The sequence below is a fragment of the Lontra canadensis genome, unplaced genomic scaffold (genome assembly GCF_010015895.1).
Source record: "Lontra canadensis isolate GAN:19392208 unplaced genomic scaffold, GSC_riverotter_1.0 scaffold157, whole genome shotgun sequence".
In the NCBI taxonomy this organism is placed as follows: domain Eukaryota; kingdom Metazoa; phylum Chordata; class Mammalia; order Carnivora; family Mustelidae; genus Lontra; species Lontra canadensis.
The window spans coordinates 537,974-550,105 of NW_022631151.1; the positions used below are offsets into that span (position 1 = coordinate 537,974).

At 41.9% G+C, this 12,132-nt stretch overlaps 1 pseudogene; it reads right to left on the minus strand.

Annotated features, from left to right (window-relative positions):
• Positions 1–11,735: 11,735 nt before the first annotated feature.
• Positions 11,736–11,856, minus strand: LOC116859511 (annotated as a pseudogene).
• Between the last annotated feature and the right edge of the window lie 276 nt (positions 11,857–12,132).

Consider the following 12,132-nt stretch of genomic DNA (forward strand, 5'->3'; position numbering starts at 1 on the left):
TCCTAATCCAAGGAGGCCCCCTAGGCCTGGTGCCTCTTTCATGTTTATATGAGGCGCGAGATAGAACAACTTCTCCTTTACCTTAGAAGGGATTCCACCATATGCCCCAGGCCACTGGAGCCCTAGAAATCTCACTGAAGTAGAAGGCCCTTAATTTCAGTCTGATTTATATCCCACTCGCTGACGTGCAGCTGTCTGACCATAAGTTAGAGCAGCCGCCCTTTCTCACTCAGTAGGTACAATCAGCATAAGGTCAGCAATGGAACGGACCAGCATGATGTGTTCTGGGGGGGGGGAGATGATCAAGATCCCTGGGAACTAGAGAGGGATGCCACCAAACTGGAAGCATAGAAGACACCAGAATCCATCCATCCACAAGGATCAACAATGACAAAGCTAGCTACGAACAGAAACACACCTGAGAAAGATCAGGAGTCCACTTGAGCTGCGGCAACGCAGAACAAAAAACCTGAGAACGACTGCATAGTAAAGGCTAAGAAAGAACACCTTCCATGGGCCCACATCTTCCAGTCCCCCGGTGGCACTGCTCTGGACCAAGAGGGAGCACCCAGTGTCAGCAACGCACAGAGGACTCAGCCAGGTTTCGGCAGCCCGTGCTGCTTAGGACCTCAACGACCCTCGTGGATACTGCAGACCCCCTCAGCTTTCATCCCCGAGGCCCAAATCGCAGACCCCAGCAAACCGTTAGGCACACACTAGCCTTCAGAGTCGCTCCCTGCCCCAAACCCGCCCCTCCTGCAGAAGCCCAGGAGCCACACTGGCAGCCGGCCCCAGGCTCTGCAGCTGCGGGCGGGCGAAAGGCCAGCCTTGGCCAGCCTCGGCCCGCCTGGCAGAGCCCCAGCACTGTGCATGCTCTCACCGCTAGCCCTTGGAGTGACTTGCCCGCATGCTGCCAGCCCGACTCCTGTCACTGGCCTCCACAGCCACGCACACATCTGCTGCGAGACCTCGAAGCCACAGAAGCCAAGAGCCAAGGCCACCTAATGGCTGGTGGGCCTGGATCCTGCCCTGTCTCCTGTCACTGGCCTGCACCGTTGGGCTCACCAAAGCTAACGGCTGCAGCTGCACAGCTAGACGCTGCCAGCCCAGGTCCTGTCACCAGCCTCCACGGCCATGTATGGGCCAGGGGCGAGTCCCCAAGTTGCACCAGTGTGCCTCGCAGACAGGCCCCTGCAGCTGCAGTGTGCCTGCCCTTGAACTCAGCCCAGCTGCTGGCCAAGCCCCACCCCTCACCTGTGCCGCATATGGGCACTCGGCCCGCATACCGCCACACAAGCACACACCGCCAGCCGCCCCCAACCCCCGTGCTGTGGTCAAGTGTGTGCACATGTCTGGATCGGGCCACCACCAAAGCCTCTCCTGGTCCCTAGTTATTGGACCTGGAAGCACTTCTAAAGACCCCAGTGACACTTGCAGCCACCGGGAAGCATCTAGGGCACTTGCCAAGGATCATGCAGTAGGTAATGTCAGTGGACCCCAGCACCTAAGCAGTTGGGCCACGTGCAAACAGGGAGCCGCCGATGCTTTGATATTGGGCACCACCAGACATGGACTCACGGCACGGACCAGAGTGGCTCCACACACAGGTGAAGGACTTTGCTGCCCAAAGTCAAATACTTTTGAACCTCATTTGAGGGCAAGATGAATTACAGATGCACGTTTTAAACTCAGGGCAATGACTCAGTAGTACATGGGTTTGCAAATGTCCTTTGAAGGGCCAGAAATAAATATTTCAGACTTCTGGGCCACGTGATTTCTGTTCAACTACTCAACTCCACTTTTCTGGTTTATGTGTGTAAAGTAATGGGCTTAGCTGTGTTCTGATAAAATTTTTTTCATATGGGCTGCCTGGGCTGCCCCCTTGGTTAGGCATCTGCCTTTGGCTCAGATCATAAATTTCAAAGTTCTGGGATAGAGCCCCATGTCAGGCTTCCTACTCAGCAGGGAGTCCGCTTCTCCCTCTTTCTCTGCCCCTATCCCCGCCCCCACCTTGTGCACACACACTCTCTCTCTAATAAATAAATATCTTTTAAAAAATTTTATTTTTATATTTATATTTTTATTTTTTTATTCATCGCTTGTTGAGCCCTGTTTAATGGTGGAGATTAAATGGAATAAAAATATGCAACCAAAAAGAAAACATAGAAAGAGGGAAAAATATACATAGAGCAGATGTTATAAACAATGGCTAGCAAGATGGTAGATTTTAATCCAACCATAAATATAATTTCATTAAGTATCAAGTTCCTAAAACACAAAATTAAGTACATGTTGGATTTAAAAAGGCAAGAACAAATAGAGGTTGTATGTAAGAAGTCCTTTTTAAATAAAAAGAAATAGATACAGGGGTGCCTGGGTGGCTCAGTGGGTTAAACCTCTGCCTTCAGCTCAGGTCATGATCTCAGGATTCTGGGATAGAGCCCTGCGTCAGTCTCTCTGCTCAGCGGGAAGCTTGCTTCCTCTTCTCTCTCTGCCTGACTCTCTGCCTGCTTGTGATCTCTCCCTCTGTCAAATAAATAAATAAAATCTTTAAAAAAAGGTTGGAAAAATAGATAACATAAAAACAAAAATAGAAAGAAAGGTGGAGTAGCTACCTTAATATCACATAAACTAGATTTCAGAATGAGTAATAGTACCAGAGATAAAGAGGGACATTGACTATTTATAGAGGCTGGTTCTCCAAGAACAATGCTGTGTGCATACACACCCAACAATAGGGCTTCAAATAATAGACCTAAAATAATAAATAGACAAAACTATAATTATATTTGGAGACTTCAACACTCCTCTGTAGTTACAGATGCAATAATTAGAAATAATAATGAGAAAGCAAATCAGTAAAGAGATAGAAGACCTAAACAATACTCAACTACCTTCCTCTAATTGATATTTATAGAACATTCCACTCAACATCAGAATACACGTTTATTCAATTGAACATATGACATTTATCAGTAGAGAATATATTCTGGGCCATAAGGAAAGCTCGATGAATTTAAAAGAATTCAAGTCATGCCAAATATCATTTCTGACAACAAAGGAATGAAATTGAAATTCCAAAATGGGCAAGAATCAGGCAAATACACAAATACTTGGAAACTGAAAAATATACCTCAAAATAACCCATGGGTCAAAGAAGAATCATCAAGAAAATTATAAAGCACTGTGAAATGAATGAAAATGAAAACATATGAACATTTGTGAGATGCAGCCAAAGCAGTGATTAAATAAAAATTTAGAGCATTGGGGCTCTAACCCACTGGGTGGCTCAGTGGGTTAAGCCTCTGCCTTCAGCTCAGGTCATGATCTCAGGGTCCTGGGATCGAGTCCCACACTGGGTGGCTCAGTGGGTTAAGCCTCTGCCTTCGGCTCAGGTCATGATCTCAGGGTCCTGGGATCGAGCCTGCTTCCTCCTCTCTCTCTCTCTCTGCCTGCCTCTCTGCCTGCTTGTGATCTCTGTCTGTCCAATAAATAAATAAAATCTTTAAAAAAAATTTAGAGCATTAAAGTCTTACATAAAACCTCTGAAAATTTGACCAAAATTCCCTTCTTAAGAATCTTTACAAATTAAACCCAGAGAAGCAGGAAGTGAATAACAAAGAGCCTAACTCAACAAAATGGCAAACTTTGTAACTTAAAATATTAATTGCGCATAACAAATAATGTGTGTGGCACACACGAAATGTAGGCCAGGTGCTTCCTACGATTGCAGTTAGACTCCTACTTCTCCAAATCCAGGTCCCTATCATCTGAGAAGAGGGGACTATACCTGTCTGAAGTCAACTTAGCTAAATGGTGCTCACAAAAGGTTTGCAGATTCACTTAATCCCCATGCTACACTCAAAGTTCTCACACACAGATGCCCTCAAATTCCTGCTTTGGTATTCATAAGGGAAAAAAAGAATATATTCCATCACCAACTGACTTTGGCAGAACCTCTCAGTTGATAATAGTTATTTGCTGATGCATAGTCATGGGCTTCTCAAGTCAATACTATAAATTATTAAAAAATAAATAAATTATTTTAATAAAACATACATTTGGTGGGGCACCTGGGTTAAGCATCTGCCTTCAGCTCAGGTCATGATCTCAGGGTCCTGGGATCGAGCCCCACATTGGGCTCCCTGCTCAACAGGGAGTCTGCTTCTCCTTCTCTCTCTGCTCCTTCCCCACCACTCATGCTCTCTCTCTCTCTCCATCTCAAATAAGTAAATAAAATCATTAAAAAATAAACAAAATAAAATATATGTTTGGGAACAATGTACTGGAACACTGGCTTCTCAGCTTTAGAAGAAAAGCAGAACACTCTTTCCTAAGAATGTTTCTCCCCAAGAGTACTTTCTCATAGATTTGCATGAAAGGACACTTATGGTTACATATGGTTAAAAAAATATATGTGAAAAACACCACTAAACCAATTTCAAATATTATGGAAATTGCCGCCAATGTTTCCAAAGTGTTTGATTCTGTAAATAGAACCATGAGATCACAGCAAACTGTTCTAGAATTTCAGGTGTATGTTTGATTTTTAAGGAGACAACTAATGCCCTTAAAACTCTAATAAATTCAAAAATGCTGTTACCTCTTTTTTTTGTTACCTCTTTTTTAATTAATGTTTTAATTTGCACAACTGTCAGTGAAGGGGAAAATAGAAATCATGCTAACGAAAGCAAATGAGTATATTTCAATAATAAAAGAGAAAACATTAATATCTGTGACTTCAATACATTGCAAACTATAATTAGTTGTTCTCCCCCAAACTATGCCAAAAATTGCATACAAACTAAAACATTTACAGATGATGCCTACAGCAAGTACGCATTCTTCCATTAATGTTGTTTGAAAAATTATCTCAAATATTATAATAGTTTTCAAGATCGTATGATTTTTAAGAGTTCGCAAGCCACAATATATAACATTCACTAGCATAAAATTTTCTCAGTTGTCATTAAAATATAAAACATGTTAAGTAGGTGTAAATAAACTTGCGTAACTCTGCCTTGAAAACACCAAGGGAAATTATTATTGAAATACACTCATTTGCTTTGAGTCTTCCTGACTGCTTCTAGCAAAAGTTGTCAAGATAGAAATGACTTAAGGATGGAATCAGTAAGCAAAAACGAAGCTCAATGTAAAGATTTGGGGAAAATTCTCAGCCTATCCGTATTGCAAAAAAAATGAGAACACTAAGCATGTGGCCAAGTGACCATCGGATAGGGAAATTAGTGTGAATGTGAACCACTTACTTCTCAGGCACCCCAGTAGGAAAAGTGCCATTCTGAACTGAAGGGGAAGGAGATGAGAAGGAATGAAGACCGTTGAGCTTATTAGATTACACACATGGGACTACGGAACTGTATGGCTGAGAACACGCACTGTTCTGAAAAACAAGAAATGACCCTGAAGGTGATTCAGATATTATCATGACTGCCTCCTCAGTTTCAAAAGGGTGGGGCCCGGCGCTATGCTTTCAATAAGCCGGTGTCCCAGGGGCATGGGAGCAGGGCTGCTCCAAGCTGTGGGGAGGGCCCCAGGGCAGAGTCCTAGAGGTACAATCCATGCCCAGTAGAGTAGAAGTTCAGAGGTAATACTTCTGCCACAGTGAATTCAGAAGATGAGACCTCCACGCCAGGGATCTGGAACGACAGACAATTACCCCACTGGATCCAGAAGGCTGAATTGTTGCTCTCGTGAGCTTGATGGACAGAGCATGGAGCCAGAGACTTATTCTAGAAACTTAGGATCTCACAGAGTCTGCCTTGCTAAATTTTGGACTTGCCTGGGACCCATCAGTCTTTCTTGCTTTCCTATGTCTCCTTTTGGAACTGGACCATCTCTCTTATGCCTGTCTCACTATTGTGTTTTGGAAGAATATAAATTGTTTGGTTTCATGTAGTCACAGCTGGAGGAGGATTTTATCTCAGGGTAAATCCTAACTTGGATCTCACTCACATGTGATGTAGGTGACACTTAGATGAGACTTTGAACTTTAGGCTTTAGACTTGATACTGGAATGAGTTAAGACTTTTGGGGTCGGAGGGTAGAATCAACATATTTTGCACGCCAGAAGGACATGAATTTTGAGGAGTTACAGGGGAAATATTAAAGAGTAAATGCGTTTTCCCTAAATTCATATGTTGAAACCCTATACTCTGATGTTATGATATTACGAAGTGAGGCCTTTGGGAGGTAATTAGTATGAGGGTGGGGTGCCTGGCTGGCTCAGTCGGCATACAACTCTTGATCTCGGGGCTGTGAGTTCAAGCCCCACATTAGGGGGAGCGATTAACTGAAATAATATCTGTAAATCACAAAGCACAAAGCACAATGCCTGGCACATAACAAATGATCGATCCATGGCAACTAAATTTAGCATCTACATTTCTTTTTTAGTGCTGTATACAAGCACACTGTAGATAGATATGCGGGAATTATATTTAATCAGTCCCGCTTCTTTCCTTTAAATTTTTTAATATTGAAAAAAATACAGTCCTGACCATCCCTTCACGTAATTTTTGGACATGTGCACAAGTATCTCCTTAAAAAATATCTGGAAGTAGAGTAATTCAAAGAATGCGCATTTTTCCACTGACATATGATTCACACACCATAGAATTTGTCCTTTCACAGGGGACAATCGTATGGGTTTTGGTGAGTTCACAAAGTTGTGCTCTCATCATCACTAATTTTTTTAAAGATTTTATTTATTTGACAGACAGAGATCACAAGTAGGCAGAGAAGCAGGCAGAGACAGAGAGAAGGAAGCAGGCTCCCCGCGGAGCAGAGAGCCCGATGTGGGGCTCGATCCCAGGACCCCGGAACCATGACCTGAGCCGAAGGCAGAGGCTTTAACCCACTGAGCCACCCAGGCGCCCTCATCATCACTATTTAATGGCAGAACATTTTCAACACTCCAAAAATAAAGCGTATGCCTATTAGAACTCATTATTTATGACAGCCAAACATTCCATATTGTTTTATTTTTTTTTTGTCAAAAAGAGGAAACAAGGCAAATATTTATTAACAGATGGTCAATATCCCTCCAGTGGAATTCTCAGCAGTTAAAAAGAATTAAGTCACAGGGATGACAGGTATAGCAAGGGGAAACCAGTGCTATTGTAATAACATTATATTGCTACGAACCACAGCTACACCTGTGATGAGCATAGCAGAACGTACAGAGAAGCTGAAATCACTATGTTGTACACCTGGAACTAATGTAACAGTGTGTGTCAACTCGACTTCAACAAAAAAAGTCACGAACCATTGATAGCCTCCATGTGGAGGAATTTCAAAAGAGTCACATCGGGTGAAAAAAGCCAGCCCAAAATAGTGAACACTCTATGATTCCATTTAAAGAAAATTAGTTTATTTTATTTTTTTAAAAGATTTTATTTATTTATTGGACAGACAGAGATCACAAGTAGGCAGAGTCAGGCAGAGAGAGGGGAGGAAGCAGGCTCCCTGCTGAGCAGAGAGCCCGATGCGGGGCTCGATCCCAGGACCCTGAGATCACGACCCAAGCCGAAGGCAGAGGCTTAACCCACTGAGCCACCCAGGCGCCCCAAAAGAAAATTATTTTAAATGAAAACTATTATACGGTGACAGAAAGCAGAATACTGGTTGCTTCTAGATGAAATTGCAGAGAAAAGGGGAAGCCAAGTATTACCAAGAGGCATGAATAAACTGCCCAAGTTTTACTTTTTCCCCTAAGCAAACCAAATTCAGATTTAGTGGTCTTAAATGCAAAATGAAACAAAAAAAAAATCAAAATAAAATTAACGGAACAACCAAAACATCAAGGCAGTGATGAAGAGAACTTTAATAGTTAACCTTTAGAACTACAAATCAGGGGACGCCTAGGTGGCTCAGTCGGTTAAGTGTCTGCACGTTCAGCTCAGGTCATGATCCCAGGGTCGTGGGACTGAGCCCCACATCGAGCCGTACATCAGCACCCTGCTTCTCCCTCTCCCTCTGCTGTCCCCCTCCTGCTGTGCTCTCTCACTTTTTCTCTCAAATAAATAAAATGTAAAAAAAGAATAAATAAACAATAAAACTAAAAATCAAAGTTTTTTGTTAATAGTGAACTAATCAAGAGTTTTTCAGCTGCTTGTTCACATGAAAGCAAAATTTCAAAGCAAAACTTGACTAAAACCTATAATTCTAGTGTTCACAAGATGTGCAAGAAATATAAGTCTCAAATGTTTGTCTTTTTTTTAAGATTTTATTTATTTATTTGACAGAGAGAGAGAGCACAAGCAGGAGGAGTAGCAGGAAGAGGGAGATGAAGAATCAGGCTTCCCACAGAGCTGGGAGCCCGATGTGGGACCTGATTCCGTGACCCCAGGATCATGACCTGAGCCAAAGGCAGTCGCTTAACTGACTGGGCCACCCAGGTGCCCCGTTTATGTGTCTTAATAAACAATGGAAGTATCGTATGCATTCAAGCTATGTCAAATGCTCTTGGAAGCTGGAGACATGATCAGGAACGGCAGGGCTGGATGCGTGGGGTACCATGCATGCAATGTTTGGAGAGAAATTCAAGATGCCAGAGTAGCAATCCATCTTCAGGCATGCCTGCCGCTTAGGTCTGAGTCTAGAACATACTGGAGTTGCCCTGAAACCCATTTGTGTCATTCTCTGGAGGACCCAGTTATGTTCACTTTTTGGAAGTGGGTGACGATTTCACTGGGGACTACATAGGTCAAAATTAATGAAACCAGTGCTCGCTTCGGCAGCACATATACTAAAATTAATGAAACCAAGTGTTGTTTCTTGCATGCCAATTACATCTTAATAAAGCTGTTGATTAAAATAGTATTTTCTATGAGAAACACAAAACCACTTTGGAGAAGATTTTGGGGAACAGGAAATTATTTTCTCACTTGCATTATTTAGAAATTCTGTAGCATGGTGATAATTTTTATAAAAAGACTGACATTTACTCAATTTTATTCTTGCTTTAAAATTCTCTACAGACAGTGTTCCCCTTTATGGCCTGCCTGGGGAGGTGGACCTCTCCCACTCCTCATGCTCAGAAAGCCACTGCTCTACTCCAAGCTTCTTACCAAGAAAGCAGTCTACTCAATGTTGGGTTTGTGGTGCCGGTAGTTCCTATACAAAGGAAAATTTTATTCTGTAGGAAAGTTTTCTACACAAAGGAAAGGATACTCAATGGAGAAAACTGCGTGCTTTCCCCCTAAGGTCAGGAACAAGATAAGGATGTTCACTTTCATCATTTTTATTCAATATAGTTCTAGAAGGCCTTGCCACAGCAATTAGATAACAAAAAGAAATAAAAGGCATCCAAAAATGGTAAAGAAGTAAAGCCATCACTATTTGCAGATGACATATTATAGATAGAAAACTCTCAAGACTTCGCCAAAAAACTACTAGGACTGGTAAATGAAATGAATAAAGTCACAGGATATAAAATCAATGTGCAGAAATCTGTTGCCTTTCTATGCATTAATAATGAAGCAGCAGAAAGAGAAATTAAGAAAACAATCACATTTACAATTGCACCAAAATTAATCAGATACCCAGGAATAAATGTATCCAAAGCGGTGAAAGACTTGTTCTCTGAAAACTATAAAACACCGATGAAAGAGGGGTATCTGGCAGGCTCGGTCAGTAAGGTGTGAGACTCTTGATCTTGAGATTGTAAATTCAAGCCCCACATTGGGTGTAGAGATTAGATTAGAAAGACAAATACTGTTAAAATGTCTGTACTACCCAAAGCAATCTACATATTTAATGCAATCTCTATCAAAGTACCAACAGTATTTTCTACAAAATTAGATCCAGAAAGTCCTAAAATTTGTATGGAACCAAAAAAGACCCTGAATAGCCAAACCAATTTTGAAAAACAAAAGCAAAGCTGGAGGTACCACAATCCCAGATTTTGAGTTATATTACAAAGCTGCAGTCATCAAAACAGTATGGAACTTGTGCAAAAATACAGACACATAGATCAATAGAACAGAATAGAAAATCCAGAAGTAAATCCACAATTATATGGTCAATTAACCTTCAACAAAGCAGGAAGACTATCCAACAGGAAAGAGATGGTGTCTTCTTCAACAAATTGTGTTGGGAGAACTGGCCAGCTACATGCAAAGGCCTGACACTGGGCCACCCGCTTTCACCAGACACAAAAAGAAATTCAAAATGGATTAAAGGCCTAAATGTGAAACCTGAAACCATAAAAATCCAGGAAGAGAGCACAGGCAGTAACTTCTTAGACATTGCCCATACAAAATTCCCTCTAGACCTGTCTCCTGAGGCAAGGGAAACAAAAGCAAAAATAAACCATTGGGGGGTTCCTGAGAGGCTCAGTCAGCTGAGTGGTTTCAGCTCCGGTCGTGATCTCAGGGTCATGGGATCGATCCAGCCCAACATCGGGCTCCCTGCTAGGCAGTAAGACTGCTTGGATTCTCTCCTCCCTTTGTTCCTCCCCCTGTTCTCGTTCTTACTCTCACTCTTGCTGTCTCTCATAAATAAAATCTTTAAAACAAAAATAAAGAAGTGACTGGGACTATATCAAAATAAAAAAGTTTCTGCACATTGAAGGAAATGACAAAATTAAAAGGCAACCTACCAACTGGGAGAAGATATTTGCAAATGACATATACAATAAAGGGTTAGTATCCAAAAATATATAAAGAACTGATACAACTCAACACCTAAAAGCAAATAACCCAATTAAAAATGGGCAGAGGACATGAGCAGACATTTCTCTGAAGAAGACATCCCGATGGCCAACAGACCCATGAAAAGATGCTCAACATCACTCATCAGGAAATGCAAATCAAAACTACAATGAGATACCACCTCACACCTGTCAGAATGGCTAAAATCAGCAACACAAGAATCAAGTGTTGGTGAGGAAGTAGAGAAAAAAGATCCCTCTTGCTTTCTTGGTGGGAATGCAAATGGGTACATCCACTGTGGGAAACAGTATGGAGATTCCTCAAAAAGTTAAAAATAGAACTACCCTATGATGCAGGAATCACACTACTGGGTATTTACCCAAAAACTAATTCAAAGGGATACACGCACCCTATGTTGTGTGCAGCACAAGTGTCCATTGATTGACGAACGCATAAAGAAGACACGGTGTAGGGGCACCTGGGTGGCTCAGTGGGTTAAAGCCTCTGCCTTCGGCTCAGGTCATGGTCTCAGGGTCCTGGGATCGAGTCCTGCATCAGGTTCTCTGCTCAGCAGGGAGCCTGCTTCCCTTCCTCTCTCTCTCCCTGCCTCTCTGCCTACTCATGATCTCTCTCTCTCTGTGTCAAATAAATAAATAGATGTCTTTAAAAAAAAAAAAAAAGAAGACACGGTGTATACATATATATACAATGGAATATTATTCAGCCAAAAAAGAATGAAATCTTGCCATTTGCAACAATATACACGGAATTAGTATAAAACGAAATAAATCAGATAAAGACAAATACCCTCTAATCTCACTTGTATGTGAAATTTAAGAAACAACAACAACAAAAGGAGCCAAGGAAAAAGAGAGAAAAACCAAGAAACAGACTTTGAACTATAGAGAACAAACTGATCATTACCAGAGGGGAGGTGGATAGACTGGATTAAACCACTGGTGGGGATTAAGGAGAGCACTTGTTGAGATGAGCGCTGGGTGACATATGGAAGAGCTGAATCCCTAAATTGCACGCCCGAAACTAATATAACACTGTATGTTAACTATACAGCAATTTAAAATTTAATTAAAGAAAAATGCTATAGTATAGTGAAGATTTTAATTAGCAATAATTGTGCCTCGGATAAACCTCATTGGCTACGATACTGCCACTGTGCAAAGCTTAGCATAGTGAAGATTTTAAAAAGGAAGACTCATATGTCATTTTATTCTTGCTTTAAAATTCTCTATAGACAATGCCCCCTTTATTGCCAGCATGGGGGAGGAGAGAACTCCCACTTGTCACCCTTGAGAGGCCACTGGTCCACCCCAAGTTTCTGAGGAAGAAAGGAGTTTAATCAGACCACTAGGTGGGGTCTGTGACATTGGTATCAGTTTCCTATAGGAAGGAAAGGAAAAGCATCAAATACTTTAGGATTGTGAGTAACTTCAACTCTACA